Raw genomic sequence first — 19,566 nt, 5'->3', positions numbered from 1 at the left:
TGACTGTGGAGGCGTTTCCACTCAAGACACCAGAGTTAGTTTAAACACTGTCTTAATCCTATAACCACTCCAAATACTTTTTCCTTTTCAGACACACTCCAAACCTCAGGGAATATAAAACCTGCTCTATTTTCATCTTCCCATTTAGACCACGTAAGAAGTATTAAAAACCAAGAATACTGAGTTAATTCTTTCTTAAAATCCTCTTACATAAGCCAGCTGCTCAGAACTATTGAAAACACTTACTTATACCTATACAAAAGAGCAAGCCAGAGAAAGTGGAGTTAGTCTGGATTTACATTAATGTCAACAGGAAAGAAAGTTTTGCTTGTCTACTTCCATTACCATATTTTCAGCTGACTTTGCATGTTAAATGTAAACTATTTGGAGAATCTTTCCTTCAGGTAGTACAGTGTTAACAGGGATAAAATAGGGCCATATATTCCCTACAATTTATTGAGGAACTGAAATTCAAAACTTCTGAACTGCTCTGATCACAGGGCTGCCACCTCATGGCATTAGGGAACTGCACTGATAGAAATACAAAGTCATATTAAACAGTATAAATTGATGAATTGTCATCAATTCATTTCTCCCAAGAATGTAACCAAGACGATATTGCTGATGCATGCTGGATAATTGAGAAAGCCAAAGAATACCAAAAAGAAAACAGTATGTGCTTCATTGATTCCTTGGATTGTGTTCATCATGTCAAGCTGCAGAAAAATGGGGATCCCAGAATATCTCAGTGTCTTCATGAGAAATCTATATGGGGCAGGAAGCCAAAGTATTGAGAGAACATGGCAAAATAGACTTGCTCTAAGTAGGCAAAGAAGTGAGACAAGGCTCTATAATCTCCCCTTATTTATTGAAACCATCTGCTGAATATACAGTACAGGTAGTCCTCATTTAAGAATGCTAATTGGGACTGGAAACTCTGTCATTAAGGGATGCAGTTGTAAGTCAAAAAGCCATGTGATTGCACTGCTTAGCGATGGCAGTTCTGGAAGTCCTGGTTGCCATGGTTAAGCGAGAACCTCATGTGATCATGACTTCCAACTTTCTGCCAGCTTCCCCATTGACTTTGCTTGTGGGAACCCAGCAGGGAAGATCACAAATCACAATTACATGACTGTGGGGAAGCTGCAACAGCAATAAGTATGAGGTCTGATCATAACTTTCTCTCCTTCAGTGCCATTGTAAGTTTGAATGGTCGCTGAATAAGTGCTCATTAAACAAGGACCACCTGTATATTAAGGGAAGCTGGATTGGAAGAAGATGAGCATGGTTTTAAAGCTGGAGGAAAAAAATAACCTGTGCTATGCTGATGACACTGCTCTGATAGCCAAAAATGCAAAGGATCTGCAACCTCCAATAATAAAAATGAAGGAGCACAACAAAAAAATGGGACTAAGATTAAATATAAAAAAGACCAAATTAATGACAACAGATACAACAACCAGCCTTAGAAATTACAATAATGATACTGAAATGGTAGATAACTTCTGCCTTTTAGGATCAATCATCAACAGTAAAGGAACAAGCATTCAAGAAATACACCACACACCAGTACTTGGTAGAGTAGTCATGAAGGCCTTAGAAAATATATTTAGATACTGTGATGCGTCTATACCTACAAATATCAGAATTGTGCGGGCAGTGGTATTCCCTTTGACATTTATGAAGCAAAAGCTGGATTTTGAAGAAGCAGGATAGAAAGAGTATTGCCACTTTTCAGCTCTGGTGCTAGAGAAAACTCCTGAGAACATCATGCACAGCCAAGGAAACAAATAAATGAATCATTGAACAAATCAACCCAGAGTTCTCACTTGAGGCACAAATGACCAGGCTCAGATTGTCCTACTACAGGGATATTATGTGAAAACCTAGCTGGAGAAGGCTATAATGCCAGGAAAAGTAGAAAGAAAGAAAAGAAGAGGATGTCCAGCAGCAAGTTGGACAGACTCAATTACAATGGTGATGGATGCACTGTTGAAAGACTTTAAGGCCAAGAGGAGGACACATCATCCTGGATATGGTCTATCTATGTGGTCACTAAAAGTCAACACTGACTTAATGGTACATAATCAATCAATCAATCCATCAATCAAGAATGTAACATGCTGCAACACAAGGATCACATTATAGATTTCTGAGAGGAAAGGTACAATTTTCATGGCTCTCAATCTGCAATAAATGCGTATATTCCAATCTTGAGCAAACCTTGCCTCAGAACCAGTCCATGGATATGACTGATTGTATCCAAATTCAGAGTAGTAAATACATCCACAAATTAACTTGTGATGCCTGTAGTCATCTCTGTTGAACAAGCAAGAAACTAAGACTTGCTGGTACTAAGACTTACTTAACTGAACCACAGATTTGAAGGTTCATAACCTCCTTCTTAAGGATCTTCCAGGTTTTATAACCCACTTTGTCAGATAAAGGTAAATAAATGGCACAGCAAAAAAGACTTGTCCTCAGGAATGTTCCCAAATGCTTTACTTGCAGAAGATTCTTAAAAGAATTGCTGCTTACCCTTGATAATAAATCCCGTTTTTAAGACAAACTCTTTTCCTCCCTATACAGTGGTGCTTAAAAGTTTATGAACCCTTTTGAAGTTTCAAAATATGACCTAAAATGTGATCTGTTCTCCACACAAGTCCTAAAACTAGATAAAGAGGACCCAATTAAACAAATGTTCAAAAACATTATACTTGTTCATTGATTTATTGAGGAAAATGATCTAAAGCTACATATTTGTGTATTTTAGGACTTGTGTGGAGAACAGATCATGTTTTGGGTCATATTTATGCAGAAATATTGAAACTTCAAGAGGGTTCACAAACTTTTAAGCACCACTGTTTTCCTCAATATAATTTCCAGTACATCCCTCAATGAGCAGTTTGAAGAGTACATTTCAATACGCTGAGAGATAATCTTGTTCTCTTTTTAGGATCCCAGTTCAACCCTTTTCTCTCAAATAATCTAGAGAGTAATGTACTTTACCAGCTGCAAATGAACTGAAAAAATACTTCAGGCTAAGAGGTATAGTGGAAAGCTTAAGAAGAGAACTAGAGAATAAGATGAGCTGTGTAGGGAATGAAAATAATTGCCCTCAACAACAGGAATGTAAAAAATGAAAAACAAAACTTCTCTGCGTGCCAAAATATTATTGTTAAATCAAATGAGGCACAAAGTAGTGCTAGGAAGATAAAACCAAAGCCACTAACCTCAGTTACACAGAACTAACAGACTTTGGTATAAATTCTGAATCCGGCAATGGCCATAGAAGTATTGCACTCATTACACAGCGGCAGAGCCCTCTCTTCTAACTCACCAGGGACTCGGGCAGTACATATATTTGCAAATGCAAGGAGAGCTGCTGGCAGCCTCATTGGCTCCTCCACACCACCTTCTTGTCTGGGCTGTATTTCTGAGGCTGAAATTAAACTTAGCAAGTTGCACATTCCCAGGACATCTATAAAACAAAGCAATGACTGCCTTAATCCCCTGCTATTCTGAATGCCAGAAGAAGCTGGGCACAATATGTCTGGGTTTCTAGCTTGATTCACACATCACATATACCATAAAACATGGTTTGTACGCCACAATACCTGGGTTTTTATACATTTAGCCAAAACCACATTATAGCTTGATGTGAAGTTGTGAACCCAGCACCAAACCCAGAAAACATTCTAAAAATTCTATGGATGCCATCCAATCTAAATCCTAACTGTTCCTTGTAGCCTAGCAACTGTGAGCCAGATCTACAATGAACATTGTAGTGATGATTGTTTATGAATAAACATGAACTGAGTAATCTCCATAATAAGTTCATATGATTGCAGGGCTGCTTCTCTGCTATTATTAGGGGGCTTAGGTTATAAGACTCCTCGGGAAATTAAACATTCAATTGAAACTCAATGGCTGAAAAAATGAATTATCTTTATTTAGTCAATATTATCATTTTCTTTCAAAATGATAAATGCAATAGGAAGATTACCATCTCTACTTAAAATGCAGCTATTGTTTAAATTTGGCATGCCACTGGGAAGATCTGATCGTGATGGAATCAAAAGTAGAGAAGATCAAATGATTGAATTTGCTTTTCTCATCCCTGAAGACTTTTTAAATGTTTTCTGTGCTCTTTTGCAAATTTGATTAGCTACGCACCAAGAGCCAGTAATGTTGAGAAAGGAAAGCTACTATCTTGAATTCTTGCTCAGTTACAACCTTAGAAAATAGCATTCTGATGGAGATCTGTGGTAGATGAAGTAAAGCAAGTGAATTACTGGCTTCTTGGGTCACCCAGCTGATCTGAGAACCCAGCAGGAAGGCAGGCTCCTCAGTCACAGAGTTAAATAGCTTGATAGATTTGCAGTAGTATTATTAATAATGTGGGCTATGCATACACATACATACGCAATATTAACATAATGTGTACAGGCCTTTTTCAAAACACAGTAAATGTTAATTACACAAGATGATTTTTTTTTAATTTAGAAGCCCAACATTGGCTGTAATGGCAGCCACTTTGGTATAATTATCAGCATTCCCGCCAGACCACCATGTCAACATTTCATTAAATGTCACTGATCTACTTTAACACAGACAAGCTTTTCCCAATCTGGTGCTCTCTAGATGGCTATTCTGGAAGAAGGCAATAATAAAGCAATTCTATTTCACTGCCAAGAAAACTACAGTACATGGACCATGAAGCCACCAGGAACTGAGCATGATTCAGCAGAGACTTATTTTTCATAAAATAAACAGATATTTAAATTGATAATCATATGGAATTATCCATAAGAAAAGAAAAGATGAAGTAATTATTTTCACACATCTCTCTCTTCCTTGAATGTGCATTAGAAAACCATGATAAATCTAGCGCATCAGAATTATGGGTGTTGGTCAATTACCATAGTACATTTTCCATCAACAGAAACTACCACAGTCTCAACAGGACTGTGTGCTCCAAATAGGAAGTAGACTAGATCCATTTAGTGAGAAGATTGGGATTGATAAAACTGCTGAAGTGGAAGTCAGAGAAAGGAGCATTGTGTTGGATATGAGATCTCGGGGAAGTATTTTTCCTTAGAGATCAATTGTATTTTCATTCTCCAAGCATATTTAAATCTCAGGTGCGATAGGGACATATTCTTTTTAGTGTTCAGTCTTGTCTTGGGGACAGAAGGGGGAGATTCTCTTTCTTCCTCCCTCTCTATATAAATGATTACCTACTGAATGCTGAGAGAACAGACCATCTGTACATACTCATACTAGACTATACGCTCATGCTTTGTTGTGACTATTGCTTACTCTCCCTTCCGCTTCACTTGTGTGACGGTTTGTCTATCTCAAGGGAATTGATATCCATTACCTTCCTTCCTTACCTGCCTATGTAAGTAATTAATCTTACTTACTTCACAAGGGTCTCTTCCATAAGCAGAACCTACTTTACCAATTGAGCAAAGGAAAGCAGCTGCTTGAAAACATCAACAAAATGGCTACACAAATTCATATAAGTAAATGCATTTTGGGTTTACATTGAACACAAACTAGCTATCCACACTTACATTTACATTGAACTCCAAACTAGCTATCCACATTTTTTGCAGCAGGTTGAATGAACCAAATCCATGAGATCACTTTATAACACAGCAAACTGGGTGAACCCAAGCAATTGGGACAACTCGAGTAAATCAAGATCAGGAAATCAGAGTTTTAATAACACTATGAACATTAAGAATACAAAGCTCTGTCCACAGAGGGAATTGCTGCATATGAGGTGTAAACGTGCTTAGAAAAAATAGGGATAACATTTATCTCCAAGAAAGAACACTATTCAAGACAATGCTCCTTTCTCTGATTTCCATGTCAGCAGTTTTATTAATCCCAGTCTTGTACCAAAAAGGATTTACTCTACTGCCTATTTAGAGCATGTATTCTGAGATGGTGGTGATTTCTGTTGATGGGAAACATCCATATTGTATCTAGGCTATACAAGCTGCATTCTGAAATGTAGAATGCATACCTCTTCTTGGGCAGACTGCAGACATTCTCAATACATAAATTCATGAGGGAGAGAGACAGGTTCATGATCATATAAAGTCAGATTATCTCAACTCCTTCTGCTGGGTACAGTTAAATACTTATCTTTTTAAGACCAAGCAGAAGTTGCTAGACTGAGGCTGGAACTCAAGTGGGGTGTACCATCCCTAAACCATCTCTGATAAGCAGTTGGCATCTCTAAGAAACTGAGAAGCCCAGGTGAATTGGAACAAAAGGAACATCTGTTTAAAGAGTCTTCTATCTCTACTGTGCTAGGAAAAAATCTAGCCAAGAAGTTGTGTTAGAAATTTTTCTATGTTTTGTAAATCTTAATATTCTGCATTTCTCTGTTCAAGCTTAGTAACTGTGCAACCTTCAGATTTTTATGAATATATCAGCTTGTGCATGAGGACATTCTCTTCCTTTTAAATCTCCTGTAGTTTAGAATATTAAATTGAAATATTTAATTAAAAATTAAATTAAATTAAATTAAATTAAATTAAATTAAATTAAATTAAACATCCTCTTTATTCTTATGGAGATATTGGGGCAGTAAAAGAGCAAACTGTAGCTGACCAGAACTGACCTGTGCACTACCTGGACACTGCATCTTATTTTAGATATTGTTCTTTTTAACTTATTCAGAAGCAACTGTTTTGTTGAGGTAGCTCTGTTTTTCTCTCCTTCATTAGGGAATGGTTGCATTATAATGTTTAAAAACAGGTCTTATATTTGACCTTTCCTCCTTTTACTAATCTCTGATTTTGTTTATCTTGTGGGATTCATCTGTTTCCCAAGAAAAGCCTGAACCTCCTAGCAATATATCTCTATGGTATAAGGCCAGAAAATGGCACTAATGAAATTATTTCACTTTTTTACTTTTTAAAGACTTTTAATCACCATGAAGTTAGCCCAGGCTGTGAGCTCCATTATGGTTAGGGGGAGAGTCACCAGCTAGAAATTATATGAAAGCATGTGGGAAGTACCAAGCTGCTAACTCAAGGCAGGAGGTGAAGCCAGAGTGTGAAGACTCAGAGAGCTTCTAGAACAGGGGATTTGAGACTCTAGCCTTTCCCCCTACAGGATTAGCCATTCTACTACAGACCATAGTTTTTAGATTTGCCATGATTCTTAAATGTACATTCACACCACCATGGCCCATTCTAGCAGCACTCTTTGTTAGTATGTGGTACTTATTCAACAATACAAAACAGGCTTACCTGGAACACAAGGTTTTGAGGAATAGTGAACAGCGCAGCAATAGAACACATGCTCTGTATGCAAGTGGTTCCAGGTTCAGTCCCTGGGACTGTCAATTAAAAAGAAATATAGCAACTTAGACCAAAAACCCTAATCTGGAAAAAACCTAGTCTGCAAATTTGGAGCTGTACCACTGGTGATTCAATAATAAGCTAGCTTAGCCTTCTCCAATCTGATGCCATCCAGATGTGTTAGAACTGCAAATCCCACAATTCCCCATCCATCATATATGACCTAGTAATAAAACAAATGTATATGTTCCATTTTTTAAAAGATGCAGGGAGTTGTACTTCAACAATATCTACAAGGCCACAGGTTCCCAACCACTAACCTAAAACAAAGATGAGTGAACTCTCAGTTCCAGTTTTTCCACATCAGTTTCCCACTAAACTCGAAGTTTCCTTTCTTAAAAGGATAGTTTCAAAAACTTAAGCCTGCCTCAAAACTATGCCTTTCATTTGAAAGCTTCACTCTTAAGGCTGATTTACACATGTATGTACATGGACTGATATGATGAATGGGGATTCACTACAGCATTACCAACCACATTTTAGCCTAGTGGGAACCCAGACTATGTGGTTAGTATAAACTTAGAAAGTTTATACAACTGACTAAATTATGGTTCTGTTAGTCATGGGTAAATGTGTCATGAGAACTCAGCAGATATACTCTTATGTAAATATATGTAAAACTGAAGATTTAGGCTGCAAAATAAGACATTAATCCTCTTCTACTACTTGTTTTCTCCTCATGCAGTCTTGCTTTTCTGTTGATTCAAACTATATGAAAAAATCAAACCAAGTGTCTGGCTTCGCAAAGAACTGGAAAACAATATAGCTTTCCTTCATATCAAATAAAGAATAACAACTGCAATGACTTAACATTGCAATTAAGTCATGTATCCAATCAAGGATATTCCTCATCAGTATTCCTTATTTAATCAGATAAAATAGCTTAGTTCAACGTCATGAATTAGTTGCTGTATTTAAGCAAGATAACCTTGGTTAAAATAGAATGCATCTAGATTATGTTGTTTTTAGATTAACTTTTAATGAGAATAAATACTTTGCACTTAATTACAAAGAGATATCATTAAAAGGACTTAATGAAGAATGTACTTAAGAACACTGCAATATCACAGATCACAGGCTCACTGTTGCATACCATCAAGCTATCTATAACTCAATTCACTGTATATAAAATGAGACAAAGTAACCCCGTATCCTCCATGCAAGTTGGGACTACAACTCCAAAATGCTGCTTCGGAATTCTACGTCCCAACACATAGGATACACGACAGAGAAGGCTTCCTGATTGCTTTATCAGAAGACTGTAAAAATGGGCAGATCATATGCTGAGCTGAAAACCACTCACTTGATAGTGCAAACCAATGCCTTTTGGAAACATGTGAATATAACAGAATGCACAGCAGTAATAATGTAATTGACTTGCAAAGGTACACTTTAGTAATCTGCCCTGAACCTTTAAAATCCCCCCAAAGAACTCAGAAATGAGAAAGGCATGGCTTCCTTTCCTCTCCCTTCTTCATTTCTCTCCTTGGCCCTGGAGTCCTCCTTCCTTTTCAGCTGGCCCCACAGGAACGCATTTAAGGCCAATTTGATCAACAATCATTTGTATGTGCTAATGCTTCTCTGCATGCCATAAAAGGCTTTGCCTGATGATTTCTGCAGCTTTAAGCACTGCTAAGGGCACAAAAAAGAGCTGAGCCCCTATTTCTTAATTGGTTATAGCAGCATCAGTGCTGTCAAGCACAAATGCAGCCCTGCTTGTTTCAGCATGCAGGAAAGGCAGAGTGGGGAGACAGAAGCATAAGGGAATAAAGTTGGCAATAAGATGCTTCCAACAAAGATTGTACAGTAATGTCACTGATAGGTCCAAGGAAGCAGGTGTTCTCTGCTGTGGCACCTGCCCTATGGGACAGCCTCCCAATGGAGATGTGTATGGCCCCAACTCTACTAGCCTTTTGGAAAGCCAGACAGGCACTGGGGCTAAGATTCACTGGTGCTCTGGTGTGCTTGGATATCTGGTATGGGGGAATTGAACTTTTTGAAAGGACCTCAACCCAGTTTTTTTCTCAGTTTTTAATAGATTGGATATGTTTTATCTTGTTTGCCACCCAGAGTTTCTTTGGATAGATGGGCAGCCATATAAATGTGATTAATAAATAAGTAAAGAAATAAATAATACCCAGAGCTATTAAAGGAACTCAGTTGACCACATATATAGCAGAAGAAGAAGGGGGAAAAGATCCTCACCTATTCTTGGATCTTTCAGTACAGAATTAGGGGGTGAAGCTTTTCAGAGCACCCAGGTAATTATTGCAGATCATGATTCTCTCAAAGGCCCAGGGGTAAGGGATGTTGAAGAGAGAGAAAGAAACAGTAATGAACTGTCTCTTTTGCATGAATAGAATGTCTTTATATTTGTTTTGTTCTTCCAATAATGCAGACAGAAATAGATTGGGGAGGGGAAAGGACTGAATATGAACATAAGATTCTGAATTTAACCAGAAGGTTTTTATTTTTCTGCTTAGCAGAAATGAAACTATTATTTCACAGTAGAACTTCAGCATCTCCAAAGGCAATGATGTATTTTCATTCAAAGCACAGGTGGTAGCTGCAAGTGAATTTCAGAAATACTGTGCTAGTTTATAAATGTGTTGCTTCCAACTTGTCATATGTCAGATTTAGTTCAATTTTCCTTGCCATTTATGGTTTTTCCAACAAACTATCCTGAAAACCAAAATACAAAATGAGCTACAGACAAGTATTAGCTTCAGTTTTCTACCTGTCTTGGATACGTGAACATCCACACCAAGGTATAGTAATACCTCGGTTCATGAACGCTTCTGTTCATGAACAATTTGGTTCACGAACAGCACTGTTCACAAAATTTTGCTTCCGTTTGCGAACTCCCCATCGGGTCATGAACACGACCCGCGGCCATCTTCCCTGCTGTGACACGTGGTCGTGGCTTCCTGTAGGCCAGGGGGACTCTCCCTCCAAACAATAACCGCCTCCCCACCCGCCTTCCTGTCCTCCACGTCAGAAGTCACTTCAAGCAAGGTTAGTGTTCTCTCTCTTCATACTGCACTGTGCTGTACTTTGTTTCATATTTTTGTGGTTTAAAAAAAAATATATGGTTCAGAATGGATTAACCGTATTTACATTGAACCTTATGGGAAAATTTGATTCGGTTCGCGACCAATTCGGTTCGCGACCAGAATCGTGGAACGAATTAAGTTCGTGAACCGAGGTACCACTGTACAATGATAAAAGAATGAGGTCAGGTGTGTGGCAAATTTGTGATGTAAACTCCAGCCTTTTGTACTGGCATTCCAATGCTGGATGTATGCACATAATCAAGGTATTTGCCCGGTGGTATCATGACCCATTTTGTCACTTGCCCTCCTGACCCCCCTGAAAACACTTATGTTTTAGACAAATAGATAAGGCAAGATATAATTTTCAAAATAAATTAGGATTCTTGAAAAAATGATCACAGATCAGAAATCACTACCATGAGGCCTTCTCTTCTGCTCATTTAACTTAACATGTCAATGTAACATTTTCATTTCAAGAACAAAAATATAAGCAAAAGCTTAGTAGGAAGGGAGAGAAAGTGATCCCAACTCTAAAGGCATGGGAACACAACATTATTTAAATATGATATGCTGTCTAAATTTCTAAATATAACAGGATAAAAAAATGGACTTAAAAGAAATGCTAATTTCTGTTGATTAGATACTGAGAAAAGAAATATCAACTTGACATCTTTCTTGTATTTAGCTCATTGGAAATGATTCTTTGTTGTAGCTAAACCATTTATTTTGGGTGAAAGCATATTTTTATTTTGTACATGTATATTCCACTTCAATGAACTCAAAAGAGCTTTTTAAAAGATGAATAAATGTCATCATGGAGGTTAATAAACCAAGAAATTAATAGTAAAAGTAATGGAAGTCTCTTTCAAGTCAAGCTTAATCAACTGCTGCTCATTTTATCCATGTACTTTTCTTCAGAACAATAAGATGGAAATGATTTGTTACCTTCTTTTTTCAGGATTCTTCCCCCCAAGTTACTGATCTACTCCAAAGCCCTGGGATTTTCTAATGGTGTCTTATTGAAACACTAACTAGACCTGATACTGCTTAGCTTTTTGAGATCTACCAGATATCAACTAGATACTACCACCTAGCTAAGAGCAACAGCAAAACAAAACATTGAAACAATCAAAGACTGTCTTCAAAAAAAAAAAAAAAGTTACAGCCTATCTCCCCTCGTGACAACATTCCTTTATTTTAGATGGCCAACTATTCCATCCATACAGGCCATTGTACGTTCCTCATTTTTTACAACTAATGTTCCACATTCTGTGGCTTACGTGCTCCATCTTCTTTGGGCTGAACTGTTTGATTTTTGTTTGTTTTTTTACAAGAGTAGCATTGTCACCTTAGGTTTTCCATTATTTTGTTACTTCCTGCAAACCTGCTGCTTATTCCACATGCTTGCTTTTCAGTGTTATTTTTGTTTGGCTCCATTTATACTGACCCTCAACTATCTGCATTTGCAGTTGGTCAGGAACAGTTCTAGTTCAGCAGTAAACAATAAAATAGTCCCCCAGTGAAACAATGAAAAAGTAACAATGAAATCCCCTTTCAATAAATCTCTGAAATTCTCACTTTCGAAGGACACCTTGCTCCAGAAGCCTGAGCAAAACAAGACATTACCTTGAATAAATAAGCACACTGTAGAGGTGGCTGAAGACCATTTCTAGAAATAGGCAATGAAGCTAGAAGAGGATGGGGAAGAAGTGGGGTTTTCCAACAGGAGAGTCACTTGTCTTAGAAGGATGGAAACGATGCCAAAAGGAAAAACAAATATGCTTAACATTTCATAGGAATTGCAGATGCAAAAATAATGATTAAACAATTAAAATATTCAAATAAAAAGTCCCTTTTCTAGAAGCTAGAGCTAAGAGAAGTCACCAAATGGCTGTTTGGTCTCCAGTTTGTCACCTTTCCCCACATGGAAGAAGAGCTACCAAGAAAGACTGGAGGGGCAGGCACCAAATACAGTGATTATTCTGGCTTTCCGTTCTTTTGTCTGTCCCTGAGACAAGCAAGAAAGAAAGTGTAATTCTGTTCCCTTTTGTGCCATCTAACAAGGGCTTAAACTCAAAAAAGTTGGGGAGGTGAGTGCAGATCAGGAAAGCAGGCAGGGTCCAAAGTGCGCAGGATTAGAGTTGGTAGACAGGACCTTATCAAAAATTTCTCCCTTAAGCCTGAAAGTGGATGCACTGAATTTAAAGCATTAAAAGTTTGATGTTCTTGATACCATAAGTTTGGTGATCAATTGTGCTGCTGAAATTCAATACACGTAGACCTCACTTATCAGTTGCCTCATTCAGTGACCATTTGAAGTTATGATGGTGCTGAAAAAATAACTTTATGACCAATCCCCACATTTATGACCTTTGCAGTGTCCCTCAGTCATGTGATCACCATTACAGTCAGTATGTGTTTTCCTGTGCCTGATCTGTTGTTTCCCCCCGCTTGCAGAGTGAAGAGATTGGAGGGGAAGGGATTGCAAGAGAGTAAGCAGGGATACAATGGGGAATACACATAGAAAGGAATGCAGTGGCACTGGCAGCCCCAAGCATGTTACACAAACAACCAGCATATTCCTTACTGTGTGCCTGCTTCCTCTCTTGTAATCTCTTCCTCTCCAATGAATGTAAATACAAACACTAATTCCCTTCCTTCTAATTATCCCAGCACTGGGGTAAGTGTTCCAAAGGCCAGGGGAGTGGGGAAAAGGAATGCACAGTTGTGGTCACATGATTTACCACTTAGCGACCACTTTGCTTAATGACAGAGCTGCCAGTTCCAATTGTGGTTGCTAAACAAGGACTACCTATAGCAATTGCAACACAGACAGATGCTCATAAAAGCATCTGAAGAAATGCCGGTAACCAGTGGGCCTTCTGTGCTGAAGGCAGCCAAGGATCTTTCTTCCATATTTAATTCTAATACATTCAGCTATATATAATAGATAATATAACTTAAATTGAAGAGAGATTGACATTCACTGCCCAGACGCTCAACTCTGGCTCTTTTGAGGCACAAAGCTCTACTACCTCTTTGCTCAAGATTGCAGTCTTTGTTTATGATAGACTATCATAAATTATATAAATCTCTTTGCACTCTGAGGAAGCCAATCTGGCCTAGCTGTTGCTGAGACTGATTCTATTAACCAATTCATCAGTATAATAAATCAGTTAATATAGTGACTGCACATTTAAAATGTGGAATTTCAAATTTGGAAAGGTGTGGATGAAAAAACTTACTTTCTAATTCCTATCAATTCAGCTTCCAGGCACCAACAGTACTTTTTGTATCTGAGAGAAGAAGGCCAAGAGAAATATTTAGTTCTGTCTTCACACTTTTAAATGTAGTTATATTATTAAAAAATATTATTTATTTAATATGCAAAAAAGAGAAAGAAAAGAGAATTTTTTAAAGGCCCCATTTCAACTGAAAAAAAAATGAAAAGAAAAGAAAATGTATTATATTACATGTAAAAAGCATTCAGCCCAATGTTTAACATATCACTAGACAATCCTGTGACCCACTGAGTCATTCTTTGAGAGAAAGGTAGTACAGTCTGATATGACCAGAATGAACATTAAATTTTAGGCTGACCATATTTTTTTTACTCCAATGCTAGACAGTCCTGTGATCATCTAAGAAGAGTATATATCATAAATAGAAAAATAATTGTAGTGGCAAACAAACTTCAATAATAAGTCAATATTTACTTACCTAAACAGATAAACAGAATGACCATGGGCAGGCAAAAAAAGCAGTGGGAGTGGGAGCAACTTCTGACTTCCTGCCAGCTTCCCCATTGACTTTGCTTGTGGGAAGCTGGCAGGGAGCATTGGAAATCATGATCACATGACTACAGGGATGCTGCAACGGCCATAACTTTGCGAATAAAGCTGGCATGAACATCGTGGAAATTTCAATTTCACAGGAGTAATTTTTTATGCATTCTTTAAATTAGTAGATATTAGGTACCTTGATTCAAAAACTGATGTGGTAAAATGCACCGTTTGGGCTAACTTGAGGGTAAAAACAGATAAATACAATAAGAGTTTTAGTAGTATACCGATTAAATGGAATATGGAATCATTGAAGCATGGAATAATATTATCAGTCTTTCCATTATATCAGTAAATAGCCAGTTCATAAACAGAAAGTAAACAAATGTCCCCAATCTAAAACTGTGAATCTGAGGTCATACTGTCTTTCCAGCATTGAAAAATAATCTTTTTTTGCTCTTCCCCCATGCTCAGTAAGTTCATAACTCTTGATGTAATTATAAGTTCTGGGGGGGGGAGGGGGTTGTATATAATTCTTTAGAACATGGTACTGATAGCCCCAATCCAATTAGCATTTACACTGCATTTTCTCTTTCCTTTTATTTGCATGACTCATTGTGCCCTGCCCAGAGTCCTTGTAGATACAAGCAGGCTATAATATTGTAACTATATAAATGATTCAAAAGTACATTTACACCTTTAAAACATATTGATCTTAATAATACTATATCAACAAATTGAAGGATAATAAACCAAAATGGGACAGTGAAACAAGCCCAAAATCTATGAGAGAGACAAGTACATATCTTACAAATAAGCACCCTCTCATCCATATTTTCGACATAGTAAATTTGTCATCCAGCCCTTTATAAACATTGTCTGGGGTATCTAGAAAATCCTTTGTTGAATTAGTTTCATTTTAGGACTGCAAGAATCATATTTAAGACTTTAGTCATTGATTTGGGAAAATGAGATATAACAACTCTTAACTCCAGAGTTCTGGTAAATAATTAATATCAACTTTAATTATGCTCTTTATTTTAGCAAAATTTTGTGCATGTAGATTTATCCCAAAAACATTCAAGAACTGAAAATAATTTGGGAGTTTTAAATACTTCTAATGGACCAATAGTAAAATCAAGATGTTTTAATTGAATATGCTACTATTTTGCAATTTTAAGCAATCTAAAATCCTCTTGCAATGCCTCAAATGGTTTAAAAATTTGGCAATAAACTGATCTAAAGTATTAATACCCTACTTGCTCATAACATTAAAAAAGAAATCACCTGCAATTTTCAAATTAGGATTGTCCCAGATTATAGATTTGTCATGTGAATAAGAGTCAAAAGTACACTTTAAAGAATAATGGTTTTCAAATGTGTCTCACAGACTTTAATGCAGGAAATACATCAGATATATTGCTAACACTGGAGTTGAACCCATGCCTTGTCAAAAGAATCACACAGTAATTGTGCCCACGGTGATTTTTTGACTTGATTACTTGTGTTCCATAGAAAAACAGAAGTCAAAATATATGTCTAACGATAAAGCTGAGAGTCAGGAAAGTTAAAATCTCCAACATCATTATGATAACTGTAATAGAAATCTAGAGGTTTGTTTTTCCCATAGAAATACCTTAATAACCGGTCAATCTGCTTAAAATAACTTAAAGGTATACACATAAAAATACTTGTAAGTAAATATATCAATCCTGAAATAACATTCCTTTTTATAACATTCACCTTTTCCCATAAACACAACAGAATTTACTAACCATTTATCACTTTTTATGAAATAACAAAAAATGATATATTTACACCAAGAAATGAAGAAAGTCTCTTTGGAACAATTATTCCATAATTAAAAGAACTCAAGCAACATTTTTTAAACAATTCTCCATAGCAACATTATAACCTATGGGAAGCATATATGGCATATTCCAATCAACTGAATAACCTGTTAAATTACAAAACTGTTGTACGATATCAGTAAATTTTGATATCAAAAATTGATAATTATTAATAAGGCATAATATGCCATAGGCATATAATAACAATTTGTGTTCAATTCCAACTACTATTATACACAAAATATCTTCTTTTAGTTTAATACGGCAGGGCAACTGTTCCAATCTCAAATTAACAGAAGAGAGAAAGGACTTCTTTTCAAGCTACATGAGACATCTTAATATAATTCCATTTGTAGTAACCCTAGCAAAAAGAGTAGAGTACCACATTATTATATTTATGTCCTGACTTAATTTGTATAACTCAAAGGGATGTACTTAATGCTCCTATTTTCCCCACAAAAACAATCTTATGAGATGGACTATACTAAGAGAAAGTGACTGGCCCAAAGCCCCCAGCTGTTTTTTGTGTCTAAGGGAGGATTAGAATTTATGTTCTTCTAGTTTCTATTCTAGCACTCTTACCACTATACCAAACTGGCTGTTACATATCAATCCAGTCACAGGTAGTCCTCAGTTAACAACAGCAATTGGAACTGGGGTTGCTGCTGCTGCTAAGTGACCTAGTTGTAAAGCACAATGTCACATGACTATGCTGCTTAGCAACAATTCCGGCACTTCTGGTTGCCATCATTAAGCAGATCACCATGGGTCATTAAGTGAGGATGTCACATGGTCACCATTTGCTATCTCCTGTCAGTTTCCCCATTGACTTTGCTTGTTGAAGCTGGCAAAGAAGGTCGCAAATGGTAACCACATGACTGTAAGATGCTGTGACATCATAACTGTGAGCCACGCACTCAGCACCCAGATCACAATCACGTGACCATGGGGATGCCACAACAGCTGGAACACTGAGGACAGGTCGTAAGAACTACTCATTCAGCACCATCGTAAGTTTGAATGGTCACTGAATGAGTGGTTGTTAAGCAAGGACCACCTATAATAAAAAAAAAAAGTAGGAAATCTAGTATCCAAAATTTCCACTTACTATAACAAAAGCATGTTCAATATCCAGTGAGATGACTGCTGCAAGCTTCAATTTTTCTGAATTTACAATCAGAATGTTAATTATTAATTTTTTCAGACAGTTATAATATTTAAATTATTATAAAACTAGATTGTGCAGGATGGTGAATTGAAGTTAGTATCATTTGTATGTGTCAGGATTGTTGTCAATATTTTTGCATCAACATTTAACAAAGAAACTGAACAATGCCTGCATAGTCAGCAGGAACTTTATAAACTTCCAAAATCAGTTATTTAGACCACACCAAAGGAGGCTGGAAAAACTTGACTTAAAAAGCCATTGCTGTAAACTTTTAATAATATGGAGTACAGAACTTCATATAATTCTTACACCACCCAATGGGATACATTCCAGACCAGAAGCTTTTCCAATTGTCATAGAATTAATGATATCTGTATTTTCTTGGAGCGATAAAGATACATCTAAATAAGCAATCTGAACATGCATAATCTTAGGAAGAGCTATGTTATGTAAAAAAATGATTTATTTCTTTATTACATTTGACTCAATATTATATGACCCATTCATTGTCCCTTCATATATTTGTTTTGCAATCTGATTGTCATTCTTTCTATGTGTCCAAACCACTTCAACAAACTTATTTCATATTGGTCCCTCATGTTTGTTTGTTTTACAGGACAGTCTGTTCCAATCATACTGATCTTGAGCAGCATACAATTCTCCCTCCGTAATGCAAATTAAAACAAAATATTAACCAATAAGAAAATAAAATCACAGTAAGACCCCATTCTTCCCCCATCCCAGTTAAAACCTCTTCTGTTAGCAGAAGGAAAAACATGTCATTCAATCACCCAGGGCTTGTCCAAACAACAGCCAAACCCTTATAAACTTTCTAAATGCCTACATGAAAAGCTCCATCTGAATGGCTGGGGAAAATGCTGTTTCAAAGAAGGAGGGCAGTGATAGAGTAGACATGCTTCTGCAGCTTCTGTAGATGGCTAAAGAAAGTGTAGAGGATAGCGTGATGGAGAGAGGGAAGATCCATTACCAAGGCAACAAATAGATAAATGTGGTTTGAGCCCATATGAAGATATTTACAAAAATGCCAAAAACAAGCACCCCCCCCCCAATTCACATGAAGATAAAAGAGGAAGGAGAGAAGTACATTCAGACTTACAAGATTCTGTTACTACAGCTATTCTAATAAGAGTAGTTTTAGGCCTACGAGGCATCTGTTTCTAGATCTGGTTGACAATAGCATTCTCTGAGCAAGGGAATCCAAAGACCAGCCCTATTTAACCTTATTGGATGGGCAGAAGTTATTGGAAAAAGGCTGTCCCATCTCCTCCATGTTCATTCAGTATCCATGCATTCTGTGTCCTATTGCTTCTTGTTTTACCACACACAATTTTTAAATAACTCATTTCCACTTCATCCAATTTACTTTTGTAACAAACATAACGTTCGCCTCTGTAACAAAGCCATTTTTGCTTATTTTGACAAACATTCATGCCTCCCAACGAGCCAAATACTGCCCCCTACCTTTCTGTCAGCATCTGCACATTTTAAAATCTTTCCTTCCATTTCCCTATTATTACTAAATATTCTTCCAAGGTATACAAATATACCTACTTGCTTTACTTTTTAACTACTTATGTACCATTTGCAAATATTTACTCCATTTTCCTGACCAAACATAATTAGTTTGATCTTTGTCGCAATAATTTTCAGATCATATTTGATTGTACAATGTAGCTAATAATCACTGCAAATAATTTCGGTTCTCAACCAAGAGTATCTTCTGTGCACAAAAGTACACATACATTCATGTCCTCAACCAACGTATTTCTAACATCAGTACAAGTATTCCTTACAATACCCAAAAGTGAGGTCAGTGAGTCTTGCTGCCAAGCTAAACACACAGCAAGAATAAGTAACTGCTAGACCACTAATTCTCACAGTCCTTTACCATTGCCATTGCATGCACTGATGGGAATTATAATTCAAATTCCCTTCAAAATCTGGACTGGTGTTTTTCATGTTCTTCCTAAGGAGAAGGGTAGAAAACCCAGCATGGGAAAGTATAGGCAGCCTGTAGCCCACATATGGCCCCTGTCCCATTTCTTTTGCCCCCAGAACAACTCACAATTGAATTGCCAGAAGTCAACAGCAGAATGGTGATTTGGGGTGGTGCGATTTTTTTTCAGGTCCCTCCTCCCAACCTATTCAAAATGGACATTGCTGATTGTCTCAGCACACATTCTGAGTAAGAAAAAAGCCACCACACAGAACTGCTGTCATCAAAGAAAGAAGAACTAAAAACTTCAGCCCTGCTCCTTTTGGAGTGAACCCAACATCACTGACATGCCCTGTCCAGCCTTTTGAAGA

The 19,566-nt window shown here is 37.0% G+C and overlaps 1 protein-coding gene across 3 annotated transcripts in view; it reads right to left on the bottom strand.

Annotated features, from left to right (window-relative positions):
* PLPPR1 (phospholipid phosphatase related 1) overlaps positions 1–19,566 on the bottom strand; it is a 159,768-nt gene that overhangs the window by 93,045 nt on the left and 47,157 nt on the right. Inside the window, exon 2 of one of the 3 annotated variants that reach the window (XM_025164326.2) lies at positions 7,275–7,363. The exons of the other annotated variants lie outside the window; for them this stretch is intronic. The gene's annotated coding sequence lies outside the window, so the exon portion shown is untranslated. The remainder of the gene's footprint in view (positions 1–7,274; positions 7,364–19,566) is intronic. 3 annotated transcript variants of the gene reach the window in all.

This window comes from Python bivittatus, unplaced genomic scaffold (genome assembly GCF_059951505.1).
Source record: "Python bivittatus isolate LINGU-HERP-01145 unplaced genomic scaffold, Pbiv_v1 ctg000850_np1212, whole genome shotgun sequence".
Taxonomy (NCBI): domain Eukaryota; kingdom Metazoa; phylum Chordata; class Lepidosauria; order Squamata; family Pythonidae; genus Python; species Python bivittatus.
Note: the sequence above shows the minus strand (reverse complement) of the source record. Positions and strands in the feature narration are given on the sequence as shown.